The sequence below is a fragment of the Helicoverpa armigera genome, chromosome 18 (assembly GCF_030705265.1).
Source record: "Helicoverpa armigera isolate CAAS_96S chromosome 18, ASM3070526v1, whole genome shotgun sequence".
NCBI classification, from domain to species: domain Eukaryota; kingdom Metazoa; phylum Arthropoda; class Insecta; order Lepidoptera; family Noctuidae; genus Helicoverpa; species Helicoverpa armigera.
Window position 1 is genome coordinate 2,289,562 of NC_087137.1, and position 27,002 is coordinate 2,316,563.

Genomic DNA, 27,002 nt, shown 5'->3' on the forward strand with positions numbered 1-27,002 from the left:
TAGTCGGCCGATAGTTTGTTTGGACTCATAAATAACCATGAAGATAGTAAGTGGTACACATGACAAAGGTATTTAGCCAGTATCAGACTGGAGAAAAACTTCTACTGGAGTCAAGACCACAAGACTAACATTATATTGGACAATGTTGTTGTATACAGTTTTGTTGGACGCTTTGTACCTTCTAGAACATATAATGTACCTGTAATAAGAAATAAATAAATAAAATAAATAAATAAATAATAATGGGTAAGCATGGCGATCCAACGAGGTAATGCTGTCAGCCTCTTGGGCACGCTCCCAGTCGACAGAGATGGAGTTGATTTTTTACTAGGATAGTTTCTATTTTTTTTTGTCAATATTCGTAACTTTGTTTCTTCTGTAAATATGTATGTAAATAAATTAAACTTTTCTATACATTTTTTTGCCAACGATCGGGTCGACTATCGGCCGACTGTTTAATCGCCAGTGTGCGGGAGCGCTAACTCGCTGTTGAATCAGAGGTATTAATAACCACTTGAGTTGCGAAAGGAATTTCACACCATTTTCATTACCTACGTGTCTTGTTTTTTTCCGTGGTTTTTTATTTATTTAATCAAATTTTATTGCCTTATTTATATCTTAAGTTTACAAGCCGGAGCTAGTAAATACGACTTTATAAAGCAATTTTTAATAAATAAGACTTGTAAATGGACCCTATTCGTGAAGTAAAATTAACAGACATAAAAAACTAGGAAAGGTCCTTAAATTAAAGTAATGATAAAAAGTTTCATGAAAAACGGTAGTACCTACTTTGAAAATACTTTAAATCACTTTCAGACCTCATTTCTCCTTGAATTCAATTTAACAAAATCGCTGAAGCAGAAAGCTACTTTTTTAGTTTTTAGATTAGAACGGATTTTTGCTCTAAAAATAAAAAAAAGTTTGTTGAAAACCTTGACGCTTAATAACCAGTAACTGGCCAGAACTTAATTATATAAAAAATGGTGGTTCTTTTTTAATGGTGACCGAGTTCTGTGCAAATAAAATAAATTAATCCTTACTTCTTTACTAATAATATAAACGTTTTTTTGTGTACCTACGGATATTTTTTCCTCTTTCACGCTTAAACTATGCAAGCTAAAGTAATGCTTATAGGTAAAACAATAATATTTAGGCTACTTTAGTAGTTACCCCAGAAAGCGAGTGGAACCGCTGGCGGAAGCTAAGAAAGTAAGTAAAAATTATTCAAAAGTGTTATTCTTTTCAGAGTTATACAGAAATTAAAAGTATTTTTGTAAAGTAGAAATTTTAAATAAATATAAAACGATTATAACCTTAAAAATAACAGTAATAATATTTCAACAAAACACTGTATGTTATCTCAAAGAATCTTGGCATGTATTTTGTTGGAAGTTCATACATCAAGTTTTTCACATTATACTGAGCTTGGCAAAGTTCTCGGCGCATAAATTTTATTTCCTACCGTCTTTAATGTGCCGAGGAAATGTAGTATGATTTAGAATAATGTAGTGACAATAAGACTTTGTTTTCATTCAGTTATTAATAGATTTTTCAAGGTTTTATATATTTAGAAAAGTTACGTAGAGTTATTTTGTCAGGAGATCAGATAGGCAGTCGCTCCTTGTAAAACACTGATACTCAGCTGCATGTGGTTAGACTGAAAGCCGACCCCGACATAGTTGAGAAAAGTTACGTGCTTATTTGAAAAAGTTCTGAAGTTGCAATGTTGTAGGAAACGTAGGTACCTACTTGCCTTTAATGATAGAGATAATTGGAATAGTTTATATTGCATTTTAAGGTATTCGATCAGTATTCGATCGAGTAAAAAGTTTGATTGGATTCACGATGCCTTTCAAAATAAAGTCTGAACCAAGGCTAACTATCGTTACCCAGCGGGGCCCAGCAGGGACAAGGCCTACCGGGGGTGCAGGATTGTTCGAAAGAGTTACTGCGACCCTGGTACATAAAAGGCCTGCCTGTTTTTAGTCAGTAAAACTCTGACACTCCCTCACCGCTGCTTAGGGTCAGCGGGAGGGGTCACTTGATGATTCTGACGTCGCGTCGTTAAAAAAAAAAGAAGGCCAACTATCGGTTGACAATTTAAACTACAGTGTACGAAGGCTCGTGATCTAAACGTCCTTCGTTATATAAAAACTCTTCATTAACACTTCAATTACACGAACAAACTAAAACAGAAAGTTCCATTAAGAAAACATTAGCTTGCATGCAAGTTATCATCCGTATCATTGCAGTGCAATCTGCATGAGAATTTAATTGCTTTTCTGTTGCATAAATAAAAGCAAAAACGGTCATTATTCAACGTTGTATTAACACTAAAACTTCGCCTTTTTTCATTAGAACATTACATTAATAAAGGCTTAACGTACTGTCACTCTCAACTTAATGAAACGAGAAGTCAACCAAAATAACTTACACATTTCGTTGTATAAGGCATTTTTCCTCAGTTAACCTTCGCCTATTTCTGACTCGCTCTCTTTCTCAGTGATTTTGTTCTACATATTTTGAACCACTTGACTTGTAACTATTATTTGGGGCTTAAGTACGACGCGTGATCAAATTATTGTATTTAAAAATATTTTTATCGAATTCACTTACGAGTTAATGTAATATTTGCCGAGACATTTTTCCGTAGCAGATTTCGTACGAATACAGCAATAAATTTGCCAATAAAATTGATACAAGTTTGAAACTGAACATGGAACTCACACGTGAAATTTTAATTGAACACCATTGCACAGTAAATGTACGGACCGACACTTAGTTGACATTTCATTACGCGTCCCATTCGCACAGCACCCATGAAAGTGATGAAAATGGTTGACAGAACTCAACCGTGCGAACTAAGCTTTATACGTTGTGACGTCAAAGACTTTGTCGTCACTTTATTGCCTTGACTTGGTACACGAGCACAAACAGTCTTAGAAGCCTAGTGGTTAAGGAACGAGCTTATAAATACGAGCGCGTGGATTCGATGCTAGAGGTAGATCACGCATTGGCCTGGAGGGAGCGACTGTCGCAACCCAGTGCAGGCCACGCCACCATCGTGGCGGTAAGTCCCCTCTTTGAGGAGTGGCTCGGGAGGAGTCACGGCGCCCTCACGTACCGCATGACGCAGGTCCTCACCGGACACGGTTGTTTCGGGAGGTACCTGCACCGCATCGGTCGTGAGGAGGCGCCCGGGTGTCACCATTGTGCGGACAGCCCCGAGGACACGGTGGACCACACAGTCCAGGTGTGCCCCGCATGGGAGGGGCACCGCCGGGTCCTCGTCGAGGCTTTGGGCGGCGGCGACCTCTCGCGTCCGGCCCTGGTGCAGGCCATGGTCCGGGGCGAGAGGAATGGGATGCCGTCGCCTCCTTCTGCGAAGCGGTCATGCTCGAGAAGGAGGAGGCGGAACGCCAGAGAGTTCGCACCTCTCATCCCGGCCGCCGCGCTGGATCAGGTAGACACCATGGGCGCCGGGTGTCGCGAGATAACTCCCGGCCACCGTAGGCGTGGGTCTGTGGGCGGTGAGTTCGGGTGGCTCATCGTCCCTCTGTCTGCTTAGACGACAGACCCGTGTCGACGGCGCGCGTTGTTCCACGCGCTCCTCAAAGAGATGGGCCCAGCAGGGCCAAGGCCTGCTGGGGCTGCGGGTTGTTCGAAAGAGATACCGCAGCCCTGGTACATAAAAGGCCTATGACGGAACACGACGGTTTTTAGTCAGTAAGAGTCTGACACTCCCTCACCGCTGCTAACCCACAGCGGGAGGGGTCATTTGATGATTTTAAACGTCGGAAAAAAAAAAGGTCTAAAATCGGCAATGTGTCGTGAGCAAGCTTGGTAATTAACGCTCATTACTTCTCCGTATGAAAAAAAGCCTGTGTGCAAGAGTCTGGTGGCTGATTTCTACACGAATATGCTATGTGTAGTTGTGTAGGTATGTATTACGAATAATATATCCTAGGTATATGTAACCAATTCAACTGTGTGTTTGCACCTTTAATGAACTTGTCGGATTTCAACGTCAAAGCGTTAGTTCAATAGACATCAAGCTATTGATGCTAGATTTCTGTAAGGCAGTGTGACACAGAAATGGTAACACAAAGGAAGCTTTTTTAGAGTTCTGTTTCTGTTTGCTAGGCTGATTGCAGGAATTAAAATATGCTATCGTCTAGAAATGTTAAAATATAATATGTGCTTACTTTGATGTAAAAGTAAATTTTTGATAGAGTGGTTTTAAAAAAAAGATTAGAAATTATATGAAGTTTTCTTTATTTACACTTACACACACATAGATTAAAACACAGCTTTTTTGGCTAGTCAAGTTGTACACATTTCAAATGATGATGTCGTTTGCTCATAAATTCAAGCGAAAGAAACTGTACACTATTCATCAATATTTCAGTAACAATTTTACTAATTATTAAAAACCTAAACGTTGTAAATAAATTAACTACATCCATAAATACCTTCAATATTTCTTAATAAACATCGCCTGAATCCGCAGTCCTTCAGCTCAAACAAATCAAACCGATTTGTTCAATCAGGTTAACTCAATATTCGCGGAGGACTAACTATTAACCTCACTTGTATAATTAATTAAAGACTGTTTAATGCAGAAGTGCATTTGCATAATTAGTATAATTACCCTTGTAGGGTTTTAACGCTTATTGCAAGGGGGGAGGGGTGTGCCGGGGCTGCGGGTTGTTCGAAAGAGATACCGCGGCCCTGGTACATAAAAGGCCTATGACGGAACACGACGGTTTTTAGTCAGTAAGAGTCTGACACTCCCTCACCGCTGCTAACCCACAGCGGGAGGGGTCATTTGATGATTTTTAACGTCGGAAAAAAAAGGGGGGGAGGGGTGTCAAATATTTGTGTTTCTCTCTCAGTAATGCTACGGTAAAATAAGGTCACTGTATCAGCTATTTTCTGATCGGTTTTTCCACGCGCGACACACTCGTGTCTTTGTTTATAAGTAAAATACTCAACTGCTATTGGCAGGTGAGACACGTAGAAATACTGCATACTGGGCGGGCGTGTAGTAGCGTTGTGAGAGGCACTTAAAATAAAAATGTTTTTTAATAAAAACATTTTGCAATGTTCAAATCTAAACAAATTCTCAACACTACGTCTTGCCACTGAAAAATAATCCTATAACAGGAAAAATCTTCGTAACTCAAATCACCTCCACTCAAGAGACAATTTGATAAAAACCGCCGTACTCGTATATTAGGTAAAGATATCGATGAAATAAAACCTAGCTACAAAATCCGGAAGAAACTTTCGGAATTCCTTTGTGAATTCCAAGCAAAAAGTTTATCAAAAGCCCAAAAGTTTGTGGTATTGTATGTAGAAAGATTTTGATTGTTGCTATTTGAATATCTTCCTTTATCTAGTATTCTCGAACTTGTTTTGTTTCTTTGTTGAGTTTGAGCCTTTCTTACTAAATCCTGTTTGTTAGAAATAGGATTCTGGCTAGATTTGATCATTACTTACTTAGTTTTGTGCAAAATATAATAATCTAATTCTAGGTTTATTTGATTCTTGTTTGTTTCAGGTCTTATTTATGTCGTCATGAAATAAATGTATTCAAGGAAACTTCAAACTACTTGTCAGTTAACTACTTTTGTCTCTGGCCTATTTTTACTTGTTTCATGAATTGCCAAGGTCTTATTTTTATGTTCCCCATTACATACGAGTCTAAACAGTGTAACATTGAAGGCTGGTTCATAATCTGATGAAAAACGCATCATCGCTTAGGTCTGAATTGTTGAAAGTGTAATGGTATGTTGTTTTCTGTTCTGGAGTTAAGCGACCGTTTATAATGCGCAACTCATTTTCCGCATTTCCCTTAAATGCTCGTGTTATCTATACTCTCTAATGGAAAAATAACGGACGGGTCGGTTATTGTAATCCGCAGTATGTGACCTACAAAGAAACATAGGCTTCTTACTATATTTATGACCCATCCATTTTGGACGTAATATGAAAATAATGTGACGATAGTTAGGGCATCCATATTGGCCCTAAAGCCTTTGCCAGATCAAATCTCTAAAAGAAAATAAAATCTTCTTTGAGTACAATTTTCTACAAGCAAAGAATGCATTTAAAAGATTTCTCCGCTCGTTCGCCGTAGGCGTTGAAATCCCATGAACACTTTAAAATATTAAAATTTTATTCAGACACCCACTTCTTTTATCCTCCATATTCAAGACTATTCAGCTATTTCTGAGCACGAAGGTATAATATTACTATATATATCTATGAATACACTGCAGACAAATTAGTCGGCCGATAGTTGACCCGATGGTTGATTTTTTTTTAAGAAATCTTTATTCAAATCAAAGTTTTCAGTCTGATACCGGCTGAACACCTGGTCTTTGTAATGTGTGTACTGCCATTCATCTTCATACTGATTTATGAGCCCAACCAACTATTGGGCGACTAAAAGTTTGCAGTGTGTGCGAGAGATATTTTTGAATCAAATAAGCAAGATTTTAAATTAAGTAGGTAATTTAAATACGATTTCAATCTATATTTTTTTCTAGAAATGTTTTAGATTAATTTTAAAATAACTTGTTAAGAAGCTTTTCTAGGAATAGACGATCAAATAGGGAATTTAATGAAATCCGTTTAGACGATTATAATGCTCAAAGAACTCAGTTCTATTTACACTTAACTTGTTAAATGATTAACTTAATTTAATTTCTTTGGTTTATTCCAAGAACTTGTTGACTTTTATTATCTATTGACATTGGGAGTCAAACTCTTTAGTTTTAAGTAAAGTACACATAACAATTTTGACCTATTTATGAATGTGTGTCAGTGAATTATCTTTTTATTGACAAGAAAATTATATACCTACGTTTTGTTTTTTATTCTTTCAATTTTTCCACACGTTGAACGATGTTTCGTATATCTTTTAATTTCGTTTTTTATTCAATTAACATCAACTAATATATTATGAAAATAAGTAACACAATGATCCTTTGTGTCCTGTTATACTAAGCAATGCTATTGTCTTCTCCTTTTGCTAACAATGAAAATTATATACGAAAAAGCAGTTTCACGTGAAGTCTCGTTCCTATAAAATAATAATCTCTCATTTCTTTGAAAGATAATTCCATAGAAGAGATAATCCGCAGCTTTATTCAGTGAAAAATTCTCAAAAGAATTTTTGATTTCTGTATAAAAAGTGGAAATGAGAATTAAATTTTTTCCGCGAGTTCTTTTTACCTAACTCGCCAAATATTAATATAATTTATATTTTTGGGGTAGTATATAAAGTATTGGTTCCCGTAAAGATAAATGGAACAACTCGTATACATATTTGTCGATTCGGTCATAATTTCATTAAGTAATTTCATATCGAGCTGATTTTATCAGACTCAAAGTTATTATAATAGTTATCTAAAAAAACAGACCGTTTTCCTATTTACAGTAATATTACGAAGTAGAATAGGGCAGAGGTGTAACGTTGCACAATTCAATATAGAATTCAATCCGCTGCAATTTGTGGAACGCTTTCTCAATGGTAGAAGCATATTATCTGAAATACCTCGATAGAGAGAAACTACATTGAGCAAAGGACTTGGTTCAAAATTAGAGATGCCTGGCCACTATTATACTACGTAATTGTAGGTACATAGACTTACTCAAAGGATGGTCGCTTGTGCAATAATCTCTGTAGGCAGATGTCGTCGTGTTTCGGTGTGTCGAATGTGAGCAATCTGGATGCAAACGTGAAGAGGCGCGAGACGCAGAATTTCGAACTGAGTCAGTTTATGATGTCAATTTAATTTGGGTATTTTTTTTTAATTGTGTCGTTCTGGAGGGGGGCAATTAATACTCAATTTCTTTTAAAGTTCTATTGGGGTAGATTCGGGAAGTGGTGCGGTATAGCGTGATGTATGTATGCATGTACATTCTTGAATTCGCTTCGCATTCGCTTTCGCGTCGATTCGTCCACGCATGACGCACTCTTAGAGTGAAAGCTCCGACATGCATTTTTGCTCTTTAATTTATTTTATTGCGTTTCAAAGCACATGTTATTATCATATATGAAAGTTACGTTCTTTACACTTGCCTACAAGCTTTTCACTCTAAAGCGTCGATGTGATGATGATGATGATGTCCTCCTAGACGTTTCCGTCGACGGCGATACCCTGGCATATATCGGCAGTTTGGTTTCGGTCATGTCGGTCAAACTCTGCCTTGAACACGCGGTCACAAATAGCGCAGTAGAGTTGCCCTTGCGCATTGGAAGCGTCGATGTAGGTACATACATACAAAGCACCACTGCGTAGGCAATACAAATTGCTTCAAGCTCTCTAACGTTACTCTGGTACATATTGCAAACGCCTCGTCGTGGTATAAGATGCCATTATAGCGATATTAGACACTCAAGAAGCAATTACCGTACTAACTTCGTACACGTGTATTAGGTACTTACACATACTCTGTTATAAATATCTGAATATTAGTTAAAAACTATTTAGTAGACAGTTGCGTTCATGGCTATGTAACAGTATGTAACAGCCAATAGGGTTGATAGATCATAGGGTTAAGCAACACTTGGTGCTATTATTGGTCCGTGGATGGGTGACCGTTTTCTTAGCGAGTACTTCCATTAGTAGTTTCATTGAGCTATAGAGTGTTTATGAGTAAACATGAGTTAGGTCAGGTTAGGTTATTTTTATTCTAGGGGTAGTTATTTTTTTCAGAAATGCAAAACAAAAAAGTTTTACCTTTATAGTATACAGCTTATATGCTTAAAGCGGATTTTCAGTAAAACATATTTTATGTATTTGTGTACTCATTCACTTTTGGTGAATGTCCAATATACATAGTTTTGCTGTTTTATGATTCACCGAATATTGCAATGCATGATCAAAATTCCACAGAACATGAAATAACTCAATAAATATGTACAAATTGGTAAAGTAGACATATTATTTGCGAATTTTGCGATTCTGTTAAAATTTCTCGGAATTATTTTCTTATATTCCACGTTGCAATATTTTTATTTGGTATCCAATTATTTTTGAAAAGAATAGCAGACGGTCTTCTCTATAAAACGCAATCAACCATCTTGCGGCATACTTTGGAGACAAATGAACCTCGGTGAAGAGCACTCATTTCGTGGATCCAAAGCAAATCCATGTCGTGAAAGTATAAAATAGGTACTAGAGAAACATATGACAGTGATATAGAGAACGTTTATGAAATCACTTATTACAAGATCACCACAAAACTGATCCCTCATGATTAAAGGCAACTGAGAAGAAGACCAAAGAAACTTTGGAGAGAATTATAAGCTTCCTCACAAAATGGTCTCAACAGAGCTAAGGACAACAGAAATAGATGGAAGGTTAGGGAGGCCTTTTCCCAGCATTGGCAGTATACTCTGAATAAAAGAACAAAAATAAATACCCAAACATAACCTACTTACGAGTACCAGATCTTCTCAATCTAATTCTGTCGTTAAAAATAACAATATAGTCGTCAAAGACTACAATAGTTCAGAAGGGTCAATCCATGTCGAATACCGGATGCTACACAAAGACATGTATGGAAGTCGACCTTTATTATCTCATTGTTGAAGCAACAAAAGAATAACAGACAAGATAAACGGGAACAGAGGGGATTGATTGAACTCATTGCTTGAAGAAATAGGTAATAGAGTATTTTTACTGTGTTATTTGGCCAAATGATACGTTTTCTATAGACAAAATTGGTGGCCTTTTTGTGACCCGCGCATTGTAAACTTTTAGGCGGCCGATAGCTTCTTTGGGCTCATAAATCAGTGTGAATGGTAGTACGCACATTACAAAATCAGATATTTATCCGGTATCAAACCTACTGAAAACCTGTGATTGGAATCAAGAATTTCTTTAAATAAAAATTGCCAAATATCGGGTCTACACTACAAGGTGGCCTTTTTGTAGGAAATTATGGATCATGTGAGATAATGATGTCTGATTGAGTTTGATTTGATGAAATTGAAAAACTAAAATTAGTTCAGTTTAGTCGGCATTCCGTAATCATACTGGTCAATATTATATTTAGACATCTGGTTAATACATATACTTTATGAGTATTGCAAATCTGTGATTGTATAATACGGATAATGTGTTGGCAAGCATAGATGAATGAAGGTAATTAATATTTGGCGCAAACTGGATTTGGCTGAAACTTCACACACAACATATGAACGTTGAGGTCGGGTGATTAGCTTCATTAACTAACATTTGACAGCCAGAACCCGTCAAACTGGGTCTATAGGTAATGACCTTCGAAAGGTCTTAAATAACCCGTAAGCTAACCAAGGCGTATCGTGTTGTCAGACTTCCAGGCTTTTGACCAGCCAGCTTTTGCCAAAGGAAAAACAAATGACAGACAAGACCCACAACTGAACGTGCCTTCAGAAACACGGAGGACTTTCTTATGACATAAATGGTAACCCATCCAAAGACCGACCGCGCCAAGCATTGCTTTGATCAGACGACTCGCCCGGACGTTAGTTAGACTCGAGCTCTGAATACTTCATGTTCATGAAATTCAAATTACTTGTTCACACATTCATATAGGTATTAGGTAACATGAAATCTAGGCAATAACATAACACGAGCCTAGGCAGTATATTTTGGTTGATTAATGTGTTACAAAACCGGAGGCTATATGTTATCAACTGTGAATACGAGTACTGAATGTCATAGTTGTGTCTGCGGTCTGAAATTTAGGACTGTATTTTGAAATAATGTTACCATATTATATTCATGTATACTATTTATTGTCTCCGAAAATAGCAATAAAAATACAACAATAACAATTACTTAATCAATTTAATAATTATTTAAAGCTGTAGATAATTGGCTTAGTTATGTAGGTATTTGTGTAAAAAGTTCTATCAAAGTTTAATACCTTTAGTTAAGTCTCGACTGAAATGGACTATAGGTATGTTCTGTAGCCATTTCTTCTAATCAGTGAGCTAGGCGTTTTCTCCCTTTAGTAAAAGGTAGGTACCAAGTAGATAAAGCTTACTTACCAACCGGGCACAAATCCAGACTTCGGGTTGAGCAATTTTATTCAACGCGGAAGAACTCGATAAAACTTTCTCAATTTGGGTCTGCTATTCAAAATTCATGTTTTGGCACAAAACCAACGATACCAATTTTGTGAAAGAAACATTGTAAAGGTCAATTATTAAAATAAATAACCTATTATTTGTGTATCGTCAGCATTCATAATAGGCGTGATGACAGGGTAAAAAATAGTCATTCTAATTAGTCCGTCTTTTAGATTAGGTACCATTTGCCATGCCTATTATAATTAACTAGGTGTCCCCAAGGTTCTACTCATGTCCCTGGAAAACTACTTCACACTCCAGGATAAAAAAAAGTCTATGTCCTTTCTCAGGCTTTCGACTATTTCTGTGCCAAATTTCATTTATATTAGACTTGTAGTTTTAGCGTGACACCCGAACAAACATACAGACTCAATACATGATCACATACAGCTACATGACAAACACTATTCCCAAATTAAGAGATCGATAGATAACAAACATTAATCCTAGCTATTCCCTTATCGAATAAAGAAGGAGACCGTACTTGGTAATTGACACCCTTTCATAAATGCTATTAAGTCCACTGCCTCTAACCCGATATAAGGAATTTGTTGACCTCTATCAAGGGGAAACCATCTCTTTGTGTGACTTGAATTAGCCAATTTTATTTGTTATGTGGTATCGGGTCGGGTGTACTAGTTATATTATTATATTATGTAGTACATATGTATGAGGATGAATATGAAGTCTGAAAAAAGAAAATCAAAACAAGGCTGAAAATCTGCATATTTAGAAAGTCTAAAATAATACACAAAGCCAACCCTAAAAACTTTTGAAGAGGGCTTTCTTGGTAATAAAAAGAGGCGCAACAAACTTCTCAGCAACACATGTCTGACGGTTTTGGTTTGAAGACACGCGTGAAGAGATTTGCTTTTGTTTACAAAATTAAATATAATATTGGTTTATTTACAAAATTAAATTACAAATTAATTACCTACTTCTGAAAAGTCATACAGAGAAAGTGAACGAAAAACCTATATCACACTTGAAATCATATAAGCTTTTAATGTTATATCAAAGTTGAGAATAAGATCTGATAAGGGGCAAAAATACACAATTAAAAATCTCCAAAAATATTTCGAAAGAACATCGAATTTATCTAGATAAATGAAGGTTAGAATTCCGATATAGGGGCTGTCAAAGAATGCGCTCAGAGTATTCCCAAAAATGTTGCCGATAATAAAATATCTAACCGCTAGAATGTTCCAATAATTTATTGTTGTCTAGGCATTAAAGTTGGCATTCCTTACTTAGGCTACGTTCTCACTTGACGACAGAAAATTGTACCGTTGATGTTCTAGTATATTTACAAATAGAGCATGATCGATCACCATTGACTGTCCGCGATTTTAATAGCATTTTCACACGGGTGGATTTTTAAAACCAAGAGCATATGCGCGACAAAAGAGCGAAAAAGCTCTCACGCGGCTCCTATCAGCATTTTGTGTACTGTTACTAGGTGTCAATAGTCCGCTTGTGTGAAAGCACTGCGTTTGTCCACCATACTTTTTAACTAAAATAAACTACATAACTAACTAAACTAAGATAAGGTAACGTAACTAAGATAAGGTAGACGTGAACTAACTCGAAATAATGTTCATAAAATATCACCAAAGCTGACATAGGTGACATTGAAAGTTCTCAATGAACTAACAATATAGTGTAAACCTAGCTTTATGTAGATATTTATCGATCATTATATTGACCTGTTGCCATGTCAAGCAAGTAGAAGCAATTTCGTGAGGGCAATTATTTTAGGTTCTACCCTCACTTCAATAACGTCATGTTTATCGATATTGCCATGTCGCGGTTTTCGGTGTTGCCAAGACCAGGCTGTTGCTTGCTAGAAAATTCTTGATATTTTTTGTTATTGAGTTAGGTTACAATCTTTTCTAGTTTTTGATGACATTTTTTTTTACTTTACGTGTGTGATATTTGGTTTATTATTTTCTTCTTTTAAAAAAGTTTCTTTGTGACTGGTGTTGACGTGTGTCTGTAAGGTATTTTACTTTATTTTCAAAAATAAAATAATGTAAGGTATATTGGTCTCGCTTTTATTTATTGGAACATTATTCGTTTTAGAAAAATAGGATTGCAATATATTTCTTTAGTGGGTGCCAAAGTATCAAGATTTTTAGTCACTCTAAGAGATCTTTCCGTTATTTTCTTTGATGTTATATCATTCAGGCATCACACACCTGTTCTTAATTCACTTTACGTAAATCCCCCTAATTACTTTGAAATTTCACGGCAGCAGCATAACTGACACTTTGATGAGCCCTTAATAATTTAATTAAATGGATCTTGTGAGTTGTGAGCTAATTTTGTTGGTATGTAATCCGATATTACACGAGTCCCGCTTAGACATATTAGTTTACACGTAATTAAGTAATTATACCAACATTTTCATGTATAAAGGAGTTTTAGAGTAGCCGCATACTGCAAACTTTTAGTCGGCTGTCAGTTTGTTCGGGTTCATGAGTATGAAAATGAGTGGTAGTACGCACATAATAACGATCAGGTATTTGGTCGGTATCAGACCGACTAAAAACTTTTAATTCGCGATTTCTGTTTTACTGTCTACCTCTCTTTTCTTCTCATTTTCCTGTCGCAGGTATAGTGGAAGAGATTTCTTTAGAAATAAGCATTACCTTTGTAAATTCTTTCTTTCCTGTCTTCTTTCTTTATTATGTGTGTGTACAAAAATTAAAAATAAATACCTTAAAAAACACTTTTTTTCCAACCATAGGGCCAGCAGTCGCCCAACTTTTTAGTGTACAGTGTGCCGATAACATAACCTATACATATGTTGTACAGTTAAGTGCAATTAATTTGTGTCACTTTTAAAAGGGCTGTTTATCTTTTAGATAAGCATGTTTCCGTTTTGCTGGGGTTCAGTTTCAATGTAACTTGATGCTGAAAATTATGTTTTACGTGTATCACGTGCCTGAAATTGTAGACAATATTACACCTACTCATATTTACAAATTATGTACGTCTACGTCGGTGCTTGTTAGTACCCGACTTAGAATTATCAAGAGATGAAACCTAAATTTATATTAGGTTGCTGGATTTTCTTAATTTTCTTAACATTGTATGCTATATTGTGTATTATATACTTATAGATTATCCAAAAAATGTTAGTGAAAGTGAAATCAATGGATAATGTTGATCTCTGGAGCTGCCGTTAAGAGCCGATCCATATGATTTTCTTGTTATATAAAAGCAAAACCATATACAACTTCTGTTTTCAATATAATCTGATTAATAAATAAGTAAATAGAAAAGGAAAATCATGTTATTTCCCGTTTTAATCAAATATACATTTTTATTAATTTCCGATACCTACAAGTTTTTTGTAACTGACTCGATTCCTTTGACTTTGACTGTACCTTTATTTTACTATGTAGATTAACTTACTAAGTAAATAGTGCTCAAACCTAATAAGTTGTAGTAGGATCATGCTAATATAGTAGGTCAATCTGATTGGCTGATTCGCAGAAATTCAGCCGAGGCGAGTAAAGTATCGGAAAGTTAATTTCAAATCTCTGTGGAGCTGTTAGGTTACTAGTTTTTTATTTGAAATCGAAAGAAGATAGGTTTTTTATCAACAACTTCGTTTAGTTTTACTAGAGGACTGGTACCTACCTAACTTTTTGTACAATGAAAAAAGGTTTTGATTAACAAAATCAAAGTTTTGACTTACTTAAATTAGCCTGTCAAGTAGTTTTATTCTTCCAATATCCAGATGTTCCTGTAACAAGAAATTAAGATTAGACAAAACAATTCTAGTAATTATTGTGAATAAGATCAGAAGATAGAATTCTTGTGATTATAGGTCTGAAACCTAATATCTATAAAGAACCCACGCTCATTGCAGCCTCAACTGTGGGCAGATAATTGGTCCAACAGTTTATTTTGAAAGTACCGCGAATCCAATCAAACTTTTCAGGCGGTCTGATACCGGCAGGATACCTGATCCTCTTCTATTAATCCCTGTCAAACTATCAGTGTACGTTTGTACTTCTGCTTACCTACTATACTTAGTTGAAGTTGATATACTTTTGCAATCACAATTTGCTTCCCACCCATTTAAAATGTAATGAAATGATGTGAATGTGGGCACATATATCTTATTTCTAGCATTGCATCCTTACTCGTCGGTAGAGACGCAGGGAAACATAGTTCGAGATTCAGTGTTACATACCTATGTATTTATTTATTTATTACTTCTTGCAGATAATGTACAGTCAGCATCAAAAGTAGCTGAACAAATCAACATTTTCAAAAGTGTCTAACATATTAAATAGTCCTAATTTCTTGAAAATACATAAGAGTATATAATTTACTTATCATCCTAAACTACAGAAGTAGATGAGTACTATAGTAATTATCGGTGACACGGTGTTCAGCAGTTTCGAAAATTTTGTTTTGTACAGCTACTTTTGATGCTGACTGTACAATGGTGGATGGATCTCACGCCTTAGTCGTCCTTTACCAGTCTACCTTTGGGTGGTGAAGTGTGAAGATATTAAAAATATAGAATTAGGTACACATCTACCTACATATATTACAATACAAAACCCATATAAATTCAAATATCCTTACTTACTAATATTATAAATGCGAAAGTAATTCTGTCTGTCTGTCTGTTACGCTTTCACGTCTAAACCACTGAACTGATTTTAATAAAATTAGTATACCTAGTTTTTATCCCGGACTTTTGAAGAATTCTCTTGGAAACGCGATATAACCCAGCTAGTCAATAATATATATTTATAGGTACATTATGTACCCAATGTAAACATATGATTTTGTTTCAATAAAGACTTTAAAGACTTAGCTAAAAGTTTGCTCTCGGATAAACTCAGTAGACATCTTTACCCCACGCGACCTTTACAAATGGGGCTTTACTAATCTTGGTACCTAATGTTTATATAATGTTCTCTAGTGACAGAACAGAACTGTTATATACGACTCATTCATCATGAACGACTGAACAAACATTAGATTGATAGTTGCTCAAAAAGGTTTATTCACCTATATAAAAATAAAAACTTGATTTCCCTCGTGACTTTGTCAGCGTAGCATGTTATTTTGGGCAGTATTATACTCACTGATACTTCAATATAAAAATTGGACGTAATTCTAGGAAAGTACTTCCGTAATCCCCAAACTGCCAAAATACAAGCCTATCTATTTCTTAAAGTTACTAAACTAAATAACAAGATAAAGCCTTTGTGACAAATTTTAAATATCTACATAAAATTTGGGTAACCAACACCTGCCGGGGCTGCGGGATTGTTCGCGCGATTTACCGCGGCCCTGGTACACCAAGCGCCCAAGAAGGAACATGGTGGGTTTTAGTCAGCTAGAGTCTGATACTCCCTCAAGCTGCACCCACGGCGGTAATGTATAAATAAATGACCCCTATTTGAAAATTTACCGCAAAAAAATCGACGAATAACAACCCCACTCACTTTCGCAATTGGTATTAGGTAATCAGGAGGTAAAATTACTTTACTACAGTTATTTTAGGATTTCACGAATTGACCGCGTTGACAGGAAAACTAATAGCACTTAACCTATTTTAGTACCAGTGCCTTTGTCTAATAAATATTTATTCAGTTATTCAATTGTAGAGATAAGATAGAAGCCACTTGAATGATTGCGCTGAAGTGTTTGCACACTGGATATGAATTGGGATAGTTTTTTCGCATTATGCGGACACACTATCGGTTTGAGTGGTTTTAATGCGAATCAAGTATTCACTTAGGATTATGTGTTTTACTGTGTGTGAACCATTTGTTTAATAGAATGTAATGATAAGCTCATACAGGTAAATACAGCATATCTTTGTACAAATATCTACACTTGGATACAGACTAGAGGTAAGCACGGGGCATTTTTTGCCTTACTTTAAATTATTCTATATCTAAGTATAATACTTCTATACTATGTATATAATTATATTTAAAAGGGAAAAAAATGCTTTTTGTTACATGATTGTTTTTAGTGGATAAAGTCAAAAACTACTGGACCGATTTTTTTTCTCCATTAGAAAGCTATATTATCTGCAAGTAACATAGGCTAAAACTTACCTGGGTAGTAGTTCCCAAGCGACGCGGGTGAAACCGCGGGAAAATGGTTAGTTATAGATATTTTACATTACTATCTATACCTACAATATACTTGTTAAAGAAAGAGATTCTGCATTGGATGATGTGTTAAAAAAATCTTAGTCCTATCTCTCAAAAATACACCTCAATACTTAGAATGATTTACTTCGCGATTTTTCCAGAAGAAATATTTTCGGAGCGTGTTACGAGCCTAAGCTGCGTGGAATGTTGACAAAACAAAACTAAGGTAAGGTTCAAAGTAACCTAGTTTTGATCCTACAATTCGAAAAAACACGTATTCGTACTTCGAGCCGTGACAAAAAAGTCGCAGAAATAAGTCTGTCATTTTTCGTACACTTGGGAGCAGAGAATTGGGGTCACAGACTAAGATAATATTTTTGAAATTATGAATGTTTAAGTTTTCTTAATGATGTTGGCTGACCTATTTTTTAATGTATGTATTATTTACTTAAATATCTAGTTCGGGACATATAAAAAGCCGAAAAAAATATTTATTATTGCCTAATATTTTATGTATAGTAATTTTTTTATTTACCTTTCATGTTACTTGACCCGTTTTCCTTGCAAACAAGTGTAGCAAAGCTATTTCCACTCCTTATTTCTTACCCCTTGGCCTAATCACATGACATGCAGACTAAAAAGTCGGAAGACTGTTGGCCGGAAAAAATTAGTTTTTTTAACAAAATCGTGAATTCAATTAAAGTTTTAAGTCGGTCTGTTACCGCAAAAATACATGATCATTGTTAAGTGTGTACCTCCACTTATCTTCATACTGATTTACGAGCCCAAACCAACTATCGGCCGACTAAAAGTTTTAGTGTACGCATACTTTTAAGGTAGTACGCCAAATGGTAGGAACTTAATACAGAATTTCACGCTCATTTCCCACGTAAGGTCAGATTAACAACGAATTTCAGTTCTCAGTCTAAGTATTAGAGAAACCTTTCGTTGAAGTATCATTTCAAGTTAGAAGTACACTTTGCGTTCAACAGCCTGGGAAATTATTACGCTTAGAAAATGGGTAGGCACATAATTGCGTTAGCCAGTGTTCGAAATAAGACCTTTTTATTTTAGAATGTTTCTACCTCTACTTGTCGTAATTCGTTCATGATTTGAGTACCGCTTTTGTGATTGTTTAATGCTCGTGAAGGATATTGTTGTCTTTAGCCGACAGTGTTCTTATTAACGGTAGGTACTTATACTGATGCTTACTCGATTTTTATATAGGTATATCCCTAGATTACTGGCTCAAAACACCTGTACTAATCTTATAAAGGGTAAGTGTTTATTTGTTCGCTTGAACGTAGGTTCTAATCGAGCGAGGAGTTAGTTATATGGTCTAGTTAACTTTTTATCTAGATGCCCGAAGTAGTTGTCACGAGTGAAATTGTTAGACTAGAATGAAATATTATATAAACATTCACAGCACAGTGCAGTTAACGTAATTTAATGATTCTTCCTAGACTTAGTAACGGTGTCTTAACGATGACACCTTAGCTATAGAAGTCGGTTTCCTCAAGTTTGTTAATAATGACAAACCACTATCCTTCCGATTAACAACAATATCTAAACTAATGAAGGAGTAATAATCCCCCTTTGAACGTTAATAATCGTTATTATTGTAGCTATCATAAGTGTCAATAGCGACATATACAGACATTGATTGTCTCGGTAGGTAAATAGGAAACCGATTTTAGTATTTTACATTTAAGTAGCTAAACTCGAACAAAACTATGAAGAGGTATCGTGTCAGTCAAGTTTAGTAAGGCAGTCTCTTCATGTTAAAAACTAGTACTCAGCTATCTCTGGTTACACTAGAAGCCGACCAAAATCCTAATCCTAACTAATATTATAAATGTGAAAGTAACTCTGTCTGTCTGTCTGTCTGTCTTTTCTTCACGCCTAAACTAATGAACCGATTTGTGTGAAATTTGGTACAGACATAGTTTGGAACTTGAGAAAGGACATAGGATAGATTTTATTAAAAAAAAAATATTCCGGACATATAGCGCCATCTATTGGTCAAACCAAAAATATGCCGGAAGTCACTATTCCATGCAAACGAAGTTGCGGGCAAAAGCTAGTAAAGTTATAAAAAAGCTAGACTGAAAAACATAGAGAAAGGAGGAAAAAATATTTTAGTTACGATAGTAACTTAAAATTACGTTCATTATTGCAATATATATAGCCGTATTCGCCTATGATAAATAGTTATTTACCCAATGCCGTAATAAACAAATGACAGTCAAAATAATCTTGTCAGCATTCGGTACTTCTGTACCCCACATGACATGTGATTGACCTCACGTAAATTAATGTTCAACGCCCTCTTAAAAGCTCTGAAAACCACAACAAAGCCAAACCAACCGCGGGGTAAGTGCGGATCGCTTTAAAATTTACATTTTCTTCCTCTGGTACAAAATAACCTTTTTGAAAGTACCACATTTGGTTAGAAGCGTAAAATGTTAATCGTGTTAAACAGGCGTTTGACACGTGTTTAACGGGTTCGCGTACAAAGTTTTATTGAACGTGTGTTAAATGTATGTTTAACTTTTTTGTTATAACACCCTTTCGTGGTTTTACCCTTTCAGCTTGCTGACAAAAATGTTACGTAGTAAGTATGAGCGTTTATCGTCTGCTTCTTTTATTTCAATGCATTTTTTTTTTAATTTATTCAATTAATTATGTTGTTACTTAGCGGATGTAACATGCAGTTTAAGCCATTCTTCAAAATCTATTCTTCTTCGAAGAGTAACAGATATCCACATATAAGCATTTTAAGATTTAACATTTTTGCTTTTAACCTAAATTATGAACATAGGTAAAGTCTATCAACCATCACGCCCTTGTCATGTGTAACGCGATACTCCGTAGAGTTACGGAAGGAACTTGTTCTCAGTATTTCAACCTTCTCACTATCTATATCTTCCTAGTATAAGCACAGGTCTTCAAATGACATCCATAGGACAACAAGGCTTAAGGGGCTCTCTGAGGCACAGAATATTTTAACTGCTTGTATGCGGCTAATTATAAAACAATAGAACATCAATCGTGTCTCCCATACGATGCTCCCATATATCTGAACTCCGACAAACGAGTCAAGTGTCAAAGGAATAGTAACACAGTTCACTGACCTACCGTTCAACAATGTGAACTGTAGCCCGAGTGACCTTTTCTCAAAATCAAAGCTTTTCTTATGACATATTAGTATTTTTGACATGTCTATCTTTTCATTTTCTTATAAAATATTGGTCCTTTTTGTATTTAATCAAAAACGGACATTCCAATTTATTTATTCTTTCTAACTTTCACGTATTACTGGAATTCAAAAATAAATGTCTTTCATTAATCAGTTTGGAAGTAGACAACAAAGGTTTTGACTTTATAAGGGACCTATGATATTTGGGGTACTTATTGTGCTAAAATGTACTTGATAATGAGGGTCGCATTAATTCAGATTTCGAGAACATACAAAGAGTTTTTCCCTTTAATTATAATTCCCAGCTTTGGATTGAATAACTGATTTGTTTATTTTAATTTTGATAAATTGAATATGAGGGCGTAAAGAAGAAGAAGAATATAGCCAAGCGAAGTTAAGTTTCAGATAACAAATGCTTCTACTTAGCTCTTGTTTTAAACATAATAGAGCTTTATATTACAAAGTGCTCAAGTTACTTATTAGGTTTTCTTAGACCGTTAATGTGACTAAAAATGAAAATAAAATACGATAATGCTGACCTATTCACAACCGACCACGCGCTTTATGATCGTTCCGTGCGGCTACGAGTATTGTTAATTTGTGCCCGATTTCTTTCAGGATTAGGACTTCTAAATGTGTTATAAATTTTTAATAACACAATATTAACATGATGAAATAAAATAATAGAAAACATAATAACAAAAATTTAAAATAAAAAGATAAATAAAAATGACGTATAGATAAAATTATCCGCATCGCTGTCATCGGAGACAGTGCTAAAAAAAAAATGCCTGGGGACTTCACCACATTAGTACGCAACTTAATTACATAAATCAGTGGTACATAATAATATGTGTCTGTATGTACATTTATAACGAAACAGACCAGTATCGTTCACTAAATCAGCATTTCAGAACATGAATTCACTTTATTGGTTGCTAGTCACAGCTGGTGCGATATTGCAATCCGTTTTGCAGCGTTTGATGTATTTACTGGGTTTCTATAACCTATCTATAGGTACGTTGATATGCAATTAGAGATTGAGTCCTGACATGAGCTCCATATAAATTGTGTCAGCTTCAATCAATCAATTATCTTTATTTTCCAAATTTCTCCATGGCTTACCATTAGGTTAACCAACCGTATACCAATATTACTGTAAAAGTTTCAGTGAGTAAGTGAAAGAGTCACAACAAAGGAATAATGACTTAAAAATATGTAAAAAGTGTAATAAAAGTAAGTAGTTAACTTTTGATAATTTGATTGTGAGATCTCGATCTACAAAAAGCAACTGAAAGAAAAGTTAAAAGTTTGAGAAGTATTTTTTACAATAATCCCTAGGCGCAATCCCTAGCTGGATAAGTTTTTTTTATCTACGTTGTTGTATTTTTTTAGGTGTAAACCTCATGCATTTAAATAACTTCCACATTATACAGCCTGTAGTACTATTTACATGAGAAACGACCCAACTCATACTTCTCACTCAACCTTGGCAAATGTAAGTGTACCTACTCACAGATAATTTTGACACATACGTTCATTAGTTCGTGGTGAAAGTACATTTATACTACTTTAATATTATTAACTTGTTCTTAACGTAGCTACAAATAGTCTAGAAAGGGCAAAAAACTGCACAGTTATTTAACACGTTTTGATATTTTCTATCTATAGGTACTAATGCATTAAAGAGGACAACATTTTTTGCTTGTACCACAAACGCTCTGGAACTACTGGACCGATTTCAAAAATTCTTTCACTGTTGGGAAGCTAGACTATCCCCGAGTAACATAGGATATATTATATCAATGCCCGGGTAGTAGTTCCCACGGAACGCGGGCTAAACCGCGGGAAAACAGTTAGAACGGTATCATCATCATCATCTCAGCCTTAGGACGTCCACTGCTGAACATAGGCCTCCCCCTTAGATCTCCACAGATACCGGTACAGTATACTAAAGAGGAAAAATACCAGTTTGTATGTAAGTAATCTCAGCCAAAAATTCCACTAATAGGACACATTATCTCTGAGTGCTGTATGCATTTACATCCACAATATTAAACGTGCAAAAATGTTTGTTAGTAACTGAAAAATATTATTTTTGCACCGCTGAGAAATTTTTTATAATGTTATTCATATTTATTTTGTTTAAAAAAACTTAATAATGACTGAACAGGTTTTGACCAGCACAAAAATTTAAAAAATGGGCGGTCTCATTTGTAAAAGCGACTTACTCCACCGATTAACATTCATTTTCAAGCAAAATGTATCTTTGTTTTTATTCTCAAAATCGTACATTAATATGATAATCATCAAACTCCACAAAAATAGACTTTTATCTAGAAAACCGTCTGTCGATGACGTACCTACCTAGTTAGGTACACTACCCAAATCCAACAGCTTTTGTGAAAACTGGCCTAGTTTGAGACTAGACTTATCAATGTCAAATTAAGGCCACAATTTAGAGCCCAGATTGGTTTCAGTAATCCTATTTTAGGTAGCTAATAAATTTATCTTTACCTTAAATACTAGGTACCTACTTACCTACTTATGTAAGAGATTTATGTATACTTTTTGATTATAAAATTTGTTCCGAAACTGTGTTGTGTAAAGGCTGCACTATGGAATATTAGTGGTTAAAAGTTCATTTTTAGCATATGCTTATTGGTTGTCGTTAAATAAAAAAAAATACGGAGTGTTCAAAATCAAAGTCGAGGTAATTTTTTATTTCAAATAGATAAGCCTATAATATAGCTCTTTCGAAACGTCAAGGTAGTTGCACGGTTCCAAAAAGTGGTTCACATATATACCTATTTCCCTGAAGTGGACCAGAATTGGACAGTCCAAAATGGTAGGCACTATTATGTCCTACTCACAGTTTCCATGTACTCACAAATATAGGCTGCAGTTGAATTCTGTGAATATTGCTATCGTTCCTACATTTGCTTAAGGAATGTCTATTGAGTGTATTGACTGACGTAAGGCATAGGTAGATGCTTTTGTTTCATCTCACAAAAGCGGGGCTATATGCGTTGTGTGCGTAAAAATGCTCAATGTCTTTGTATAACTAGACAATTTGACCATTTGATTTTGAACTCAGGCATCCAAAAAAATTAAAGACAGTGTGCATTTTTCAAATCGGTTCAGTATTTTCGGAGCCTTTCGGGGACAAACAAACTAAACAAAATGTTACCTCTTTAATGTACCCATGTAGTATCGGTAGATATGTACATAACAGCGTTCAATTGTTTACAAAACAAATAATGCGAAACAATATAATAATTATGGAGATAGTCCAAAAAGCAAGGTTTAGAAAATAATACTACCATTGTCCTGGTAGCATTGAGATTGTACTATTCTACATACTATATGTATATAATGTATTTTCCTGAAATACCATTTCAACAGTAGCACGAAAATCTTGCCACTGTCGAAATGACCTTTGGAATTCTCTCAATTAACACGAGAGCAAATAATAATTATTTCTTGGCAAGCCGTTTGAGCATGCATAGTTAGTGCATAACGATGCTAAGAGCGCTTCCACACTATCGGATTTTTATCGCGCGTATACTCGTCACATTCCGGGTTTGAAAATGTCTGTCACGCGGATCCAGGTGGCATCTTTTGTTCCGGTAGTTGTCGATTGTTTTCCGACGTTTGCGTTCGAACAGAGCATTGTCGCTCGGAATAAACGCTAGTATGAATACGCTGTGAGATGTATCATCAACGAATTTTTTTAGCAGTCCTATAGCCGAAATGATGATGATAAAGATGATAGGTAGAAAAAAAACTACTCTCTATATCTGTCACTCTTTCTAAAAAAGAAAAGAGAATCATCAGGGCATAAAGCTTTACATAAATGGAATCAAACAAGAACACCTATTGTGCCAGTAAGTAATATTTTTTTACCGACTTAAAATAAGAGGATGAGGTTCTCCAGCCGTCATTTTATATTTTTATTGACATTAAAATTATACCAGGAAACTAAAACTAATCAAAACAAATTTATAAAGGTTAATGGAGATGACAGAGTTACACTTTGAGGCTCAATTAAACTCCAGAAATGAACTACTGAACTCGCGAATCAAACAGAATACGAGAAAGTTGCTGCTAGTAATAACCTCACTTTTTTTGATACAGACGGGCAACAATTTGTTGCTGAAAAATCGCGACATCTTTCTACAAAGTGAGATTACAGAAACATTAAAGAGGAAAAATTAATGGTAAGTAAATCATTCATTTTGATCGTTCGATCGATTCATGGCTTCGTCAATTCTTTGACTACATGTTTGCTATGCTAGAAAAATACATCCTTGGGTCAGCTTGATTTTAAAAAAGTTGTCGACGAATAGAAAATAATCCTGAACAGTATAGTTTTTAGCTAACGTCAATACTAAATACCTCAATTGATGATGATCAAACCTAGTCTAAATGTGACAGTACTGTAATCAAACTACTGTGAATTATTCGCAATATGCCTTACAAGTTGCGTGTTGATTTCCATTAGAACGTGTGATTTGTATATGTTATGGACCATGTGATTAATTCGGGCATTATAAATAATGCCCGAGCATTATGAATAATGTCTAGCTTTATCGGGCCAAGTGATTAATAACTTTCTTAACTTCATTATTTATCACATTGCACGGGCATTATTATATTGCTACATGATAGTTGGGCAATTTGATAATAAAGCTATATTTTATGCGGTGCGAGGGTGTCAGTTGTTCTAATAAATAAATCCTGTTACTTGGCTACATATTTTATGATTATTGTTTTAAATTATATGTTCTATTTTACTCGTTTTTCTTGATCTCATTTTTATTGGCTCGTTTTTTTTATGGTAGAATTTAATTTGGATTCAAAACATTGCATTAAAAACTGAACTTAGTGACGAAAACGAATCGCTGCCAAACCGACTCCACGTAGTCTTGTCTGCCCTACCCCTAGAGTGCAATTCAAAACCGCGTAGGCGCGGAGGGGCGAGGCGGCCTGCGGGGTGAGGCGCAGGTATCTGCGACGATAAGCTCGCATGGGACCGCCGGAGCCCCGCAGCGCCGGAGCCGTGACAGAAGCCATGCTTGCTGCATGTTGCATGCTTACTTCTATGCTCTGTCAATTGAGATGGGATGTGTTATTATTAGTTTATTTTAATTTAAATGTCAATAACAATAAAAAAAAAAAATTAAATATGTTTGTATTACTTTGCCCAAAAGGTCACGGGCAATATGTATAGTGCCCGGTCAATTTGATTGTTTGAATAATTATTATCAAATTGCACTCTCATATTGGGCATTATTCATAATGACCGGGCATTATGTATACTGCCCAATTTATCACTTGGTCCATAACATATACATTGATAATCTGTAATGGACGCCCAAACTGTTTGCTTCGAGTCGGTCAATAAGATATTTAATGTCAATTCATTATTCTAGCGTGATACAACGTAAACTTCGACAATTCAATAACAATTAGATGTTCGATACAAAATCGTAATCAACCAATGGAGAACCAAATGGCTAGCGGAGATGTCTCAAAGTAAAATCTCCTAAGAAAGTATCGCACCAAAATGGGGGTGTTCAGGAGACGAGGAACGTCCTTACGTGCCTTTTATGGAACTATCTCTTTGGTTATAGATTTGACAAGAAAATTAAGGAACCCAAACGTCTCTTTAATTCTGGTATCACGCCTACCGTACGTTGCATAACCTAGAAGAAGGCGCCCTTTTGGCATCTCCGCTCTTTCCTTCCTTCGTGGTAGAAAATCTTACCCAACCGTCATTTGCTTTTTTATACAATTTAAGTTTTATCGACACATCATCTCCACCAACAGACTTCATAGTTCAAACTCAGCAAGTCACTTAACCTATTCGTTTTTAGTCCACTATTAATTAATTTACTGTTTGTCATTAATTCGTCACTGCCACGCTTATACACAGTAACATGAGCTCTGATCGTTAATTGTGGTGACACGCCTATGTTAGGCAACACATAATGGATATCATGATTACCGCAAAGTTAATACCATCATTAATATGAATTACTTTATATGGCTACACGATCACTTGTTTGCAATTAAACAAATAGAAAATGTATTAAGTAGCTGCTGACTGCTATTGCCAACTGCACATGCTGCGACTGCATCAAATTGTTTGTATGAATTTACATGAAACCATTTTGGATCGAAGCGGCAGCAGCACGTGCAGTTACTCTCAGCTATCGACCGATTTCGCGCAGTTGCTGCAAAGTGCGATCTGCAGTTGTAGTCGGCAGCTAGCTTTCAAAACGTGTCTTAATTATGACTCAGGTTACTAGCATAACTGAATGTTTGTCTATAAGTAATGTAACTGAGGCTCGCAGGTAGCTGTTGCATTACATAATCTTGACTCAATATGCGTCACATAAGCTCTACTCAATAACAGACAAAGTGGAAGTCTAAAAGTTAGTTACATAGTAAATCCAGTCAGGTTGCTTATTACAATTAAAAAAAAATAAGTTAAAATAAAATTCCAGCCAAGTATAAAAGTTAG

The 27,002-nt window shown here is 35.4% G+C and overlaps 1 protein-coding gene across 2 annotated transcripts in view; it reads right to left on the minus strand.

The window, feature by feature from the left end:
• The window catches only part of LOC110373200 (neuropeptide CCHamide-1 receptor), a 144,667-nt gene that overhangs the window by 103,844 nt on the left and 13,821 nt on the right, over positions 1 to 27,002 (minus strand). For both annotated transcript variants that reach the window (XM_049849201.2, XM_049849193.2), the window contains exon 2: positions 14,841 to 14,888. The gene's annotated coding sequence lies outside the window, so the exon portion shown is untranslated. The remainder of the gene's footprint in view (positions 1 to 14,840; positions 14,889 to 27,002) is intronic.